Below are 11,441 nucleotides of genomic sequence, written 5' to 3'. Positions count from 1 at the left end.
CTTCGCTGAGTCCGAATACGAAAATAAAGAAAAGATTAAAGAGAATAAGAGAAAACGGAGAATGCTAGAGTCTAAACAAAGACTAAAATAAAGAAAAGACTTAAGAAAATAAAAGATAAATTCATTCACGAAAACGTTGAATGAATGCTCCCTTAAAAGGGAGCCATGTGGATCTTCTCGCTGGCGAAGCGGGTTCGTAAAAGTGCTCTCGAGAAAGTTATGTGTCTGTCTCTTATGGAGAGGATGGGCTCACGCCTGCTCCACGTACGTGAACCAATCATCTCAGAGTATCTCGAGCGGGAAAAAGTTCTTCTTTGTCTTGTCCAAAGGACTTATTTGCATAGTTTATGATGGTATAACATTCAGTCATTTCTACCTCGGAAGATTGTACACACAGAACAATACATTGTACTGTAATCCCCTATGTACGGTTGGTTTAGTCACCGCAAGACGGTCGAACAGATACCAAGGATGACATATAAAAGTGGAAGAAACATAAAGTTACATAATTGTATGCATCTTACAAACATTTTAAAGTTTTGATTAATACACGATAATATTGCAGATACACAAATTTGATATGGGAAAATCAAATCCTTGTTTATACATTTCTTAAGTGGTTATACATAAATGTAGGATCAACACTTTATTCCTACTCCTCTCCTGGAATCTCAGTTTGCTTGACATTCCGTTAGGGCAATAAAAACAAAGTGTGGGGGGGGGGAAGGCAATTTGCCAGAGAATATTAGTGAACATTCTCTAACTAAAACACTATTGATTAAAGAATACATTTCGAAACCACATCTCTATTATAAAGCAAAACTAATCACACATGCATAATGTAATTGTATTTTATATGAAAATTATATTTCTAAGTTCTAATACAAAGGTGTGTGTGTGTGTGTGTGTGTGTGTGTGTGTGTGTATGCATGTATGTGTGTGTGTGTGGGATGACTCCTCAGTCTCCCAGGGGGTGTTGTAAAGTGTTATCCTATAGCAGGAGGGGTCAGGTTACCTAGACCATGTTTCTATTTGAGAACATTACTTATGGGAAACACTTCCAAGTTACAAATGCAGAAAATCGTGACTATGGCATGAAAGGGCTACCCATGCAGGCCTTAATACATCATCTTAGGTTCTGAATCATTCTGAATTAAATGCAAGGTAAGTTGTTGTGTGTTTGGAATGTCTCTAGAAAGTTTCGTTATCTCTTTGGTGCAGAGAGAAAAGGGGGTTTGGAATTCTTCTGAAGCTTTGCAAAGCTTCAGGAAGACGTATATGATTGTCTCTCGGCCATCTGGTCTACTCCCAGGTGCCATAAAGTGTCCGAAAACATTCTAAACCCAGCCATGTCGGAGCCATGATGGTAATTTAGATTGTCGAGAGTCTTGATTTACATATCTCAGTTCAGAGTGTAAAAAGGCTTTGGGTTTCAGAATAAATGTGCTTAGAAAACACGGAGAGTTCGAATTTGTTAATTCAGAATCAAACGAACGAATGATTCAAATAGCCCAGTCGCTACACTGAAGTAATGCCTTTTGAATTTTTTGGTGATTAAGAGCAGACAGAGCCTCTCTCAGCTCACGTTCTGTTCCAACGAAATTAGTTCCGTTGTCTGATCTAATGTGCGATACCTGGCCTCTTCTAGATATAAATCTGCGCAGTGCATTGATGCAAGAACTGGTATCTAATGAATATGTTATTTCCAAATGCACTGCCATGCAGGTGAAGATAACACCATAGCGTTTTATGAAGCTGTGGCCTCTCTTCACTTCAAAAGGCCCGAAGTAGTCGACACCCACACTTGTGAATGGTGGGAGGTCAGGTTGGAGTCTGTCTTTCGGCAAATCTGCCATCTTTTGTTCACCCAGCTTTCCTCTAAAACGTCTACAAACGACACAGGATGAAAGAATCTTTCTAGCAGCAGCATTTGCGCTGGTGATCCAATACCGCTGACGAAGTCTAGAAAGCAGATGATTTCTTCCACAATGTCCTAACTGCTCATGAATGTGGCGAAGAATGAGGGTGGAGATATGTTGGTCTTTAGCCAAAATGACTGGATGTTTCATGTCCTCAGGCATTGCTGCTTTACTGAGCCTTCCACCCACTCTCAAGAGCCCCTTTTATAACACTGGATCAAGTTTGTAAATATGGCTGCTTATCTTCACTCCAGATGTTCCCCCTTTCAAAACAGTTATTTCCTCTTTGAACTTGTCTAGTTGACAGCAGGGGCGGTTCTAAGGTCAGTGGTTATTCGGGGCTTTAGCCCAAACTAAAATTGGGTATTTTTATATAAAGGAATTAATGAATTATTTATAAAAGCGATTTATGGGAATAAAGACAAATAAAGGCTTATTGTATGACAGGGTTTTTCCTGGCTCAAAATGAGGCGGAGGTGGTAAAATCCTAATAATGTATTTTAATAATAAGTTAATTAAATGTTATTTTTCATAGATCATCATATAGCCTAATGTGTTTTCGACATTATTTTTGTGTGTGGAGCTTGGTACCTCTAGGGGGGTCCGTGGGCATGCCCCCCCCCCCCCCCCCCCCCCCCCGGAAGAAATTTTGGTACATTTTAAAGATAAATTCATTAATCTGGTGCACTTTGAGTCACCCAAATCCACTGTTAAAAATAAATAATCGCCTAAACTATTAATAGCCTAAACAGAGGCTTTACTCCATTCAAACTTAAATTGTCAATGTTTCATTACATCACTGTTTGAAAACACTCAATTTTTTGTACCTTTACAATAAGGTTTTATTTTATTAAATGTTTGCTCCATCTTTCATTTCAAATTCTTAAATTTGGTCAATATATTCAATTAAAATAATAAGACATTAGGCTGTTACCAATCAAATTAAATAATTTATATTGAAAAATTATAACTGTATTAAAGTAGATTATTTTAAATATTTTAGATATTTAAATAAAAAAAGTTGACTAATTTGCGTCCCCGGATACAGTCGGTAGTTGGACATTTTTATTGTAAAACAGTCAAATATTAAATGTTTATCTACTTACATTTTACCAGGCATTCGTTCACTTCTTTAATCATTTTGACATTGATGAGCAAGACCGCTGAACTTTTAGTCATCCTAACAAACAGAGCGGTGCGTAGCCTAATGGAGTGAATTAGAGCAGCATCAAGAATATAAAATACATTGCAGTGAATCTCTTATTTGCATCTAAAGTTTATTGCCAATAATAATGACAGGTTTGCGAAAGTGTAGAACTCTGTGAGCTCGCGCAAAATACATCTTCAGCACAGCGACTCATTTAAACGCCTCTGATTGGCCGATGCGTTCAACAGACATGTCTGTGATTGGCTACAATGCTCAATGCTGCAAACGCACGTCGTAAGTACCTTTAATGCAAAGGGAAAAATAAATAAAACTGTAATAGCCTATGCACTTTTCATGATTAGGTAATCGCGGCTGCTGTAGGCTAATCTTATTCACATTTGTTTTTCTGGTTAATTGTTTTGCTCTATAAGAAAGACAAGGTAACAAATTATTCGGGGCTTTACTAAAAACATTCTGGGCTTAAGCCCCCTTAGCCCAGCCCTAGCGCAGCCCCTGGTTGACAGTATTGAATGATGGCACTTTCAGCAGTTTCAAGATCTTCAGGGGACATGGTTTGACCAGTCAGTGTGGTTCTGAATCTTTGCATCTCCTTTTCCACTTTGTTCTTTTGTTGAATTTTATCAAGTCCACTGCTGGACATTTCTCTTGTATTTCTATTCTCTTCTGACTCAACAGCAACAACATCTTTCTCACCTGTAGAAAGCAAGCAACTGAGATCTTTAGCCTTTTCCATGAAGAGAAATAAGTCATCAACTGATTTGTTGCATTCTGTGTATCTGTGTTGACAGTGTTTGTTACATTTAGTATCATCATATACATCTTTAATGACTACAGCATTTACTGTAGCCTCTCCTTGGACCTCTGGGTCATCACTGCTGATAGACAGAATCCACAATGTTAACAGGCCATCCCTTTCATTCTAGAGAAGAAAATATGGGCCATGGATCCATCTGCTGCTCGTGAGCTGGTAATCAATTTTCACCCCACGTGAAGCCTCATCAGCAGGATTCTGCTTTGTATTGACGTACCTCCACTGTGAAACAGCAGTGGTTTCTCTTATTGTGGAGATCCTATTGGCCACAAAGGTGTGAAAACGCTTTGTTTCATTCATTTCATACAAATATTATTTATACCATAACACTGGATGCCAAGCGACAGAAATATTGTGCATACTTCTCACTCAAAAAACGGCTCCTCAGTGATGTGATGAACGTTGGGTTGCTGGAAGTATGCAAAAGTCATGCTTTTTTTATAGAGGTAAGCACCAAATGTCATTTTTGTTTTGATTGAGAGTAGATTTTCAGTGAATCTGATGAATCTTGGCTAAAATTTAGACTAAAAGGGTCATTTCTGTTTCTTATACTTATGCCTCAGACATTCAATGCATTTTTTTACAATGTAACTTACACTCACCTAAAGGATTAATAGGAACACCATGCTAATACTGTGTTTGACCCCCTTTCGCCTTCAGAACTGCCTTAATTCTACGTGGCATTGATTCAACAAGGTGCTGAAAGCATTCTTTAGAACTTTTGGCCCATATTGATAGGATAGCATCATGCAGTTGATGGAGATTTGTGGGATGCACATCCAGGGCACGAAGCTCCCGTTCCACCACATCCCAAAGATGCTCTATTGGATTGAGATCTGGTGACTGTGGGGGCCATTTTAGTACAGTGAACTCATTGTCATGTTCAAGAAACCAATTTGAAATGATTCGAGCTTTGTGACATGGTGCATTATCCTGCTGGAAGTAGCCATCAGAGGATGGGTACATGGTGGTCATAAAGGGATGGACATGGTCAGAAACAATGCTCAGGTAGGCCGTGGCATTTAAACGATGCCCAATTGGCACTAAGGGGCCTAAAGTGTGCCAAGAAAACATCCCCCACACCATTACACCACCACCACCAGCCTGCACAGTGGTAACAAGGCATGATGGATCCATGTTCTCATTCTGTTTACGCCAAATTCTGACTCTACCATCTGAATGTCTCAACAGAAATCGAGACTCATCAGACCAGGCAACATTTTTCCAGTCTTCAACTGTCCAATTTTGGTGAGCTCGTGCAAATTGTAGCCTCTTTTTCCTATTTGTAGTGGAGATGAGTGGTACCCGGTGGGGTCTTCTGCTGTTGTAGCCCATCCGCCTCAAGGTTGTGCGCTTCACAAATGCTTTGCTGCATACCTCGGTTGTAACGAGTGGTTATTTCAGTCAAAGTTGCTCTTCTATCAGCTTGAATCAGTCGGCCCATTCTCCTCTGACCTCTAACATCAACAAGGCATTTTCACCCACAGGACTGCCGCATACTGGATGTTTTTCCCTTTTCACACCATTCTTTGTAAACCCTAGAAATGGTTGTGCGTGAAAATCCCAGTAACTGAGCAGATTGTGAAATACTCAGACCAGCCCGTCTGGCACCAACAACCATGCCACGCTCAAAATTGCTTAAATCACCTTTTTTTCCCATTCTGACATTCAGTTTGGAGTTCAGGAGATTGTCTTGACCAAGACCACACCCCTAAATGCATTGAAGCAACTGCCATGTGATTGGTTGATTAGATAATTGCATTAATGAGAAATTAAACAGGTGTTCCTAATAATCCTTTAGGTGAGTGTATGTGTTAGCATTAAAAAAAACTGTAGATACAAATGATCTTCTACTTAAATTCCAAAAAGAAATATTTAAACAACACAAACTAATAATTCTAACTTGATTATTTACACATGCAGCAAGAAAATGAACAGGATGTCTAACAGTATGTAACCTGATAGGATGGAAATAAAGAGCCATTAATCTATATATTGTCTATATCTAGTCTACTTAACTGATAAAACTGCAGATGTTGAGTTTAATATTATATTCAACATTTTAAGAAATATGATGGGGACATTTCAAGAATCAAATGCATAACAAGAGTGACCCAAGTATAATCAAAGAGTGTTTTGTTATGATTTCTTCCACAATGTCCTAACTGCTCATGAATGTGGTGAAGAATGAGGGTGGAGATATGTTGGTCTTTAGCCAAAATGACTGGATGTTTCATGCCGTCAGGCATTGCTGCTTGACTGAGCCTTCCACCCACTCTCAAGAGCCCCTTTTACCTTTTATCTGGATACTGGATCAGGTCTGGGTTTCCCGAAACCTTCTTAACGCTACGTCGTTCTTAAGTTACACCTTAACCCTCATATGACCTTAGTTTCCTGTTTACACTCAGTGCATTTGGGATCTATATGACCCCAAAAATGCAGAGCTTTTGTACAAGAAATATAAAATTTAATAATACAAATTATATATCTTTTTTTTTTTTTTACTTCTCATCTATATTTTTATGCTGTGTTTTGGGGGATATGAAGTACTTTTTTACCTATTTACTGCAAAATTCCTCAACTACACCATTAGCATACAATTAGCATACATATGTTATATACAATTTTTATGAAAAAAAAAACACATTTATGATGATTAAATTTAAATATGAGTTGTTTCTGGATTTTGATCTAGGTGTTAGATGCAGAATTCTGCCATCTGGTGGTTAGATGTTTTTTTGTAGATAATATAGTTTTATTACACAAAGTGTAATTACCATATACTTCCAGCAGAGGCCCCATAGAGATCCATTCATTTTTCTGGATGTGACTTATTGCTCTTATAACAGCTTTTTTATGAATGATATATTTAAACATTTTAAAATACATTAAATCAGTATTTTGTCATAGTTTAGAAAAAAATGTTTGTTGTTTGAGGTCTTTTGAAGTGTCTTGTTATTGCAATAATGCTATATAAATTTGCAATAATGTCACATAAGTTGCCACTAAAGAAACTACTTGATTGCAATTGCATATTTCAATAATCGAAATGTATAAAATGATTAACTTTATAATAAGAAATAATTTTTTAAAAAGTAAAAAAAAAAAAAATACAGCTATAGGCGGATATAGGAATAGGAGTGAAGAGTAAACACACTGTGTGTCTGTGTGTGTTGGTGTGCATGCACGTGCATGTTTGTGTGTGTGTAATCATGCTCATTACACATTGTTTTTTTTTCTAAAAGTACCAGGCCTTCATTTATGTGTGAACATTTTTAGATTCATGCTGGAATTATTGATTTTATTTGCCAATTTCAATAAAAATGCTCTCTTTTGCAGTCACACCTGTTTGTTTGTTTGTGTTTGTCTCTCTGTGTGTATGTGATCTGTGTGTAGTCATGTTCTTTCCACGTTGCATTTGTGCTCTCATACCATACATTCATTTATGTGTGAAATTTTTTAGATTTATGCAGAAATTATTGATTATATTTCCCAATTTCTATAAAAATGCTCTCTATTGCAGTCACACCTCTCTCTGTCTGTGTGTGTATTTGTTTCTGTGTGTGTGTGGGCGCATATAAGTGTGTGTGATAATGTTCATTCCACATTGCATTAGTGCTCTAGTACCAGGCCTTCATTTATGTGTGAGAATTTTCAGATTTATACTGGAATTATTGATTTTATTTGTCAATTTCTATAAAAATGTTTTCTATTGGAATCACACCTGTGTGTGTGTTTGTGTCCGCGAGCATGTGTGTGTGCAAGTGATCATGTTCGTTCCACATTGCATTTGTGCTCGAGTACCAGGACTTCATTGTGGTATTGAAAATTTCAGATTTATTCTGGATTTATAGATTTTTTTTTGACAAATGAAAAATAAAAAACATTTTTTTTTTCGATTTTCCCATTCATTTCAATGTGGGGTCATATTGACCCCAAAGGTCATGAGTGTGCCGAACAACCGAATCAAGCCCAGTTTTTTTGTGTGTGTATAGATAGATAATGTAAAAAAATAATCACCAAATTTTATTCCACTGAGATGAAGGGAACCTTCAAGAAAGAATTTTTCATTAAAGAAAAGTCGCTTGGGGTCATATATATATAGTCATAAGCACAAATAAAGGGGGGGTGAAATGCTATTTCATGCATACTGAGTTTTATACACTGTTAAAGGGGGGGTGAAATGCTCATTTTCACTCAATCTCCTGTTAATCTTGTGTACCTATAGAGTAGTATTGCATCCACTGTTCCTAACGCTGGGTTCTTTGGGAAGCTGAACACGGTAAGCTTTCCCTCACATCCAAAAACACACTTTGGAGACATTCTTGAACAAATCCTATGCAGCGCTGCCGATGATTTCCTGTTGAAGCGCGTTGATGTGCGCGGTCTCGCTCTCCTCTGGTCGACGTGTGCGCGGGCGCGCTTTTCCGGGAGAAATGCTCATATAAGGAGTTCCACTCTGGTCTACGTCATTAGATCCACAATCGAAAAAAATCAGCCGAAACTTGTACCAACCCGGAAGTAAGATTTTCGGCACAGAAATTCTCCGTTATTCGTCCAAAATATTTTTTTAAAACTTTGGCCATGTTAAGCATGAGAATCCATCTCTTTAACACTGTAAACAACTCTGAATACATGAAACACCATTGTACCCCCCCTTTAAAAAGTTGGATTCCCATGCTAAACATGGACAAAGTTTCAAAAATTAAATTGTACGTTTGAAGGAGTATTTCTGTACCAAAAATACTCATTCCGGTTTGTCACAAGTTTCGGAATTTTTTTTTCGAGTATGGGTCTGTGTGACGTCAGATGGGGCGGAATTTCCTATTGGCCACAAAGGTGTGAAAACGCTTTGTTTCATTCCTGATGTACTTTAACACAGTTGTGCTGTCACTCCAAAAGTTTGAATTCTCCAACTCTAGCTGCAATTCTGTTTTCAACATCCTATCAATTCGAACTGCAAGTACGGCAGCAGTTAGTTCCATCCTTGGGATTGTCACTTTCTTTAATGGAGCAACTCTTGCTTTTCCAAGAATAAAAGCAAGATGAATTTTCTTCTTGTCATTCTGCATCCTCAGGTACGATACTGTACCATAACCATCCTCGCTGGCATCAGAGAAGTGATGTGTAAGCTGTCCAAAATCTTTAGGCTTGATGCATCTTGGTACGCTAAATGTGCTGAGCTTTCTTAGATCTTCTAGCCACCCCACCCACTGTAGTTGGTAGTTTGAGGAAATGTGATCATCCCAACCACAGTTCAACCTACAGAGATTTTGCAGCAACAACTTCGCAGGTAAGGCAAAGGGTGCTAAAAATTCAATGGGATTGTACACTGAGCTTATTACAGACAAGATACCTCGTCTTGTCAATGGTCTTTCCTGAACTGCCATTTTGAACCTGAAGGTGTCAGTTTCTGCACACCATTGCAGTCCAAGTGTTCTCTCGACAGGGAGATTGTCTCTGTCGAGATTCAATTGTTTCACTTCCTTAGCTCTTTTTTCCACATCAATAGATTCCAACACTGACCTGCTGTTGCTAATCCATTTCACCAGCCGAAACCCCCCCCAACTGGCATACAGTTGTCAGGTCTCTCACCAGGGCTATGGCCTCTGCTTCTGAAGGCAGGGACTTCAAGCAGTCATCCACATAGAAATTGTGCCCGTCACGTGTACTGGAAACTTTGCCCTGTTGTCCTCAGCAGTTTTTCTTAGAGCGAAACTGGCGCAGCTGGGTGATGATATTGCACCGAATAGATGAACAATCATTCTATATTCAGTAAGATGTTGTGTTAATTCACCAGCTGGCCACCACAGGAAGCGTAGAAAATCAACATCCTGTTTTGTCACTTTAACTTGATGATACATCGCCTGGATATCAGCCATCACTGCTACAACTTCTTGACGAAACCTTAACAGAACTCCAAGCAATGAATTCGTCAAATCAGGTCCCTGAAGTAGCTGACTGTTGAGCGACATCCCCTTAAAACTTGCACCACAGTCAAATACTACCCTCAAGGTTCCCTTTTTCGCATGGTACACGCCATGATGCGGGATGTACCAGACTTTTCCTTCTTTTCCTTTCCTTTGATTTTCTGGGACCTTTTCTGCATATCCTTTATTTATGACATCACTGAGAAAGTGAATGTATTCTCCTTTAAATGTAGCATTTTTCTTGAATTTCCTTTTCAAACAGAGGGCCCTTTGTTCAGCAACATGACGGTTGTTAGGCATGATAACATTTTCCTCCCTGAAAGGTAATCTCATGCAGTAATGACCATTGCTAGTTCAACTGAACTGTTCAGGATTTCCATAAACTTGAGATCTTCTCTGGACATTTCTGGCTTTTCCTCAGTGGATTTCTCATTAACCCTCTGGGGTCTGAGGTGTTTTCTGGGCCCTGGAGGTGTTCTGACATGCTCTGACATTTGTGCTTATTTCTGTTACTTGTGACATTTTCATGGCTAAAGTCTGATTACACTGTATTCAGCACAAACTCTGCTACAATAATATATCAGCAGCAAGTATATAAAAGTTTGTAGTTTTGAGATAATAACATTTATGCGTGGTTTGTGAAAAAAAAAAAAAAAAATTGTCACTGAAATAAGCTCATGAAACCCATACTGATTATTTCTTCATAAGACTTTTGAAAATTGTATCACGTAGCCTAGAATATTTGCTTCAAAACTATGTGAAAATCACCCTGACTGCTCATTCAGAGAAGACAATATATTGATTTAAAATTTATACGACGTGTTTTGTGTGATAAAGCTTTATGCAAGAGGCGTAGACATCTCATTAATATGTAAGCTTTTCACACCTGAGAAAGACAAAGACACTCCCTAATGGCCCTATTAGGAGCTATCAGGCCCAATCATTCTGAGCAACCTTGCACAAAGAATGAGGAGATTTAAAAAAGAATGGCTTTTTGATTGTTTGGATTTATTTACAACACAACATAATGACAAAAAAAAAACACATTATTTAACACACTGAACTAAAGACAGAGACTTGAACTGTCACACACCTTTGTGCCATTCCTGAAACATAGTACATACCTTTCATTTCCATGGTGTTTGATTTTTCACTTTAGCATGTTCATATATGGAGACTTATGTGAATGTTGAAGTCAGCAGGACTTATCAGTGGCATCTTGTTCCTCTAAAAACAACAACAACAACAAAACAGCTGTGAACATGCTGATATCAAGAGAAACTATGCTGCACAATTTGGGGAATACATTTTAGATTTTTCAGGTTAAAATAGCTTTTTAAAATGTACAGAATACACACACACACACACACACACACACATATATATATATACTAGCCTACTTTTACCATGCTGTGTTTTATTATAGAATATAAAAACATCCTCGTGTTGAACATGTAGGCCTATACAAGCACTGAAAGGTTGCCTACCATTCTAGTTCACATTTCACATTTCATGTTTCTGTCTATATATACATGTACATATATGACATTAGGCTTAGTTCATGTTTTTACTCCAAACTCATTTCATAACATACATTTTAATCTGGCACGACC

General features: G+C 38.0%; 1 protein-coding gene across 1 annotated transcript in view; it reads left to right on the top strand.

Annotated features, from left to right (window-relative positions):
- ppp4cb (protein phosphatase 4, catalytic subunit b) overlaps positions 1-8,559 on the top strand; it is a 276,860-nt gene extending 268,301 nt beyond the window's left edge. The window contains exon 10 of the transcript XR_013819214.1: positions 8,132-8,559. The gene's annotated coding sequence lies outside the window, so the exon portion shown is untranslated. The remainder of the gene's footprint in view (positions 1-8,131) is intronic.
- The last annotated feature ends 2,882 nt before the right edge of the window (positions 8,560-11,441 follow it).

Source organism: Squalius cephalus, assembly GCF_949319135.1.
Source record: "Squalius cephalus genome assembly, chromosome: 19".
Classification (NCBI taxonomy): domain Eukaryota; kingdom Metazoa; phylum Chordata; class Actinopteri; order Cypriniformes; family Leuciscidae; genus Squalius; species Squalius cephalus.
This window is presented reverse-complemented; position numbering and strand designations above follow the sequence as displayed.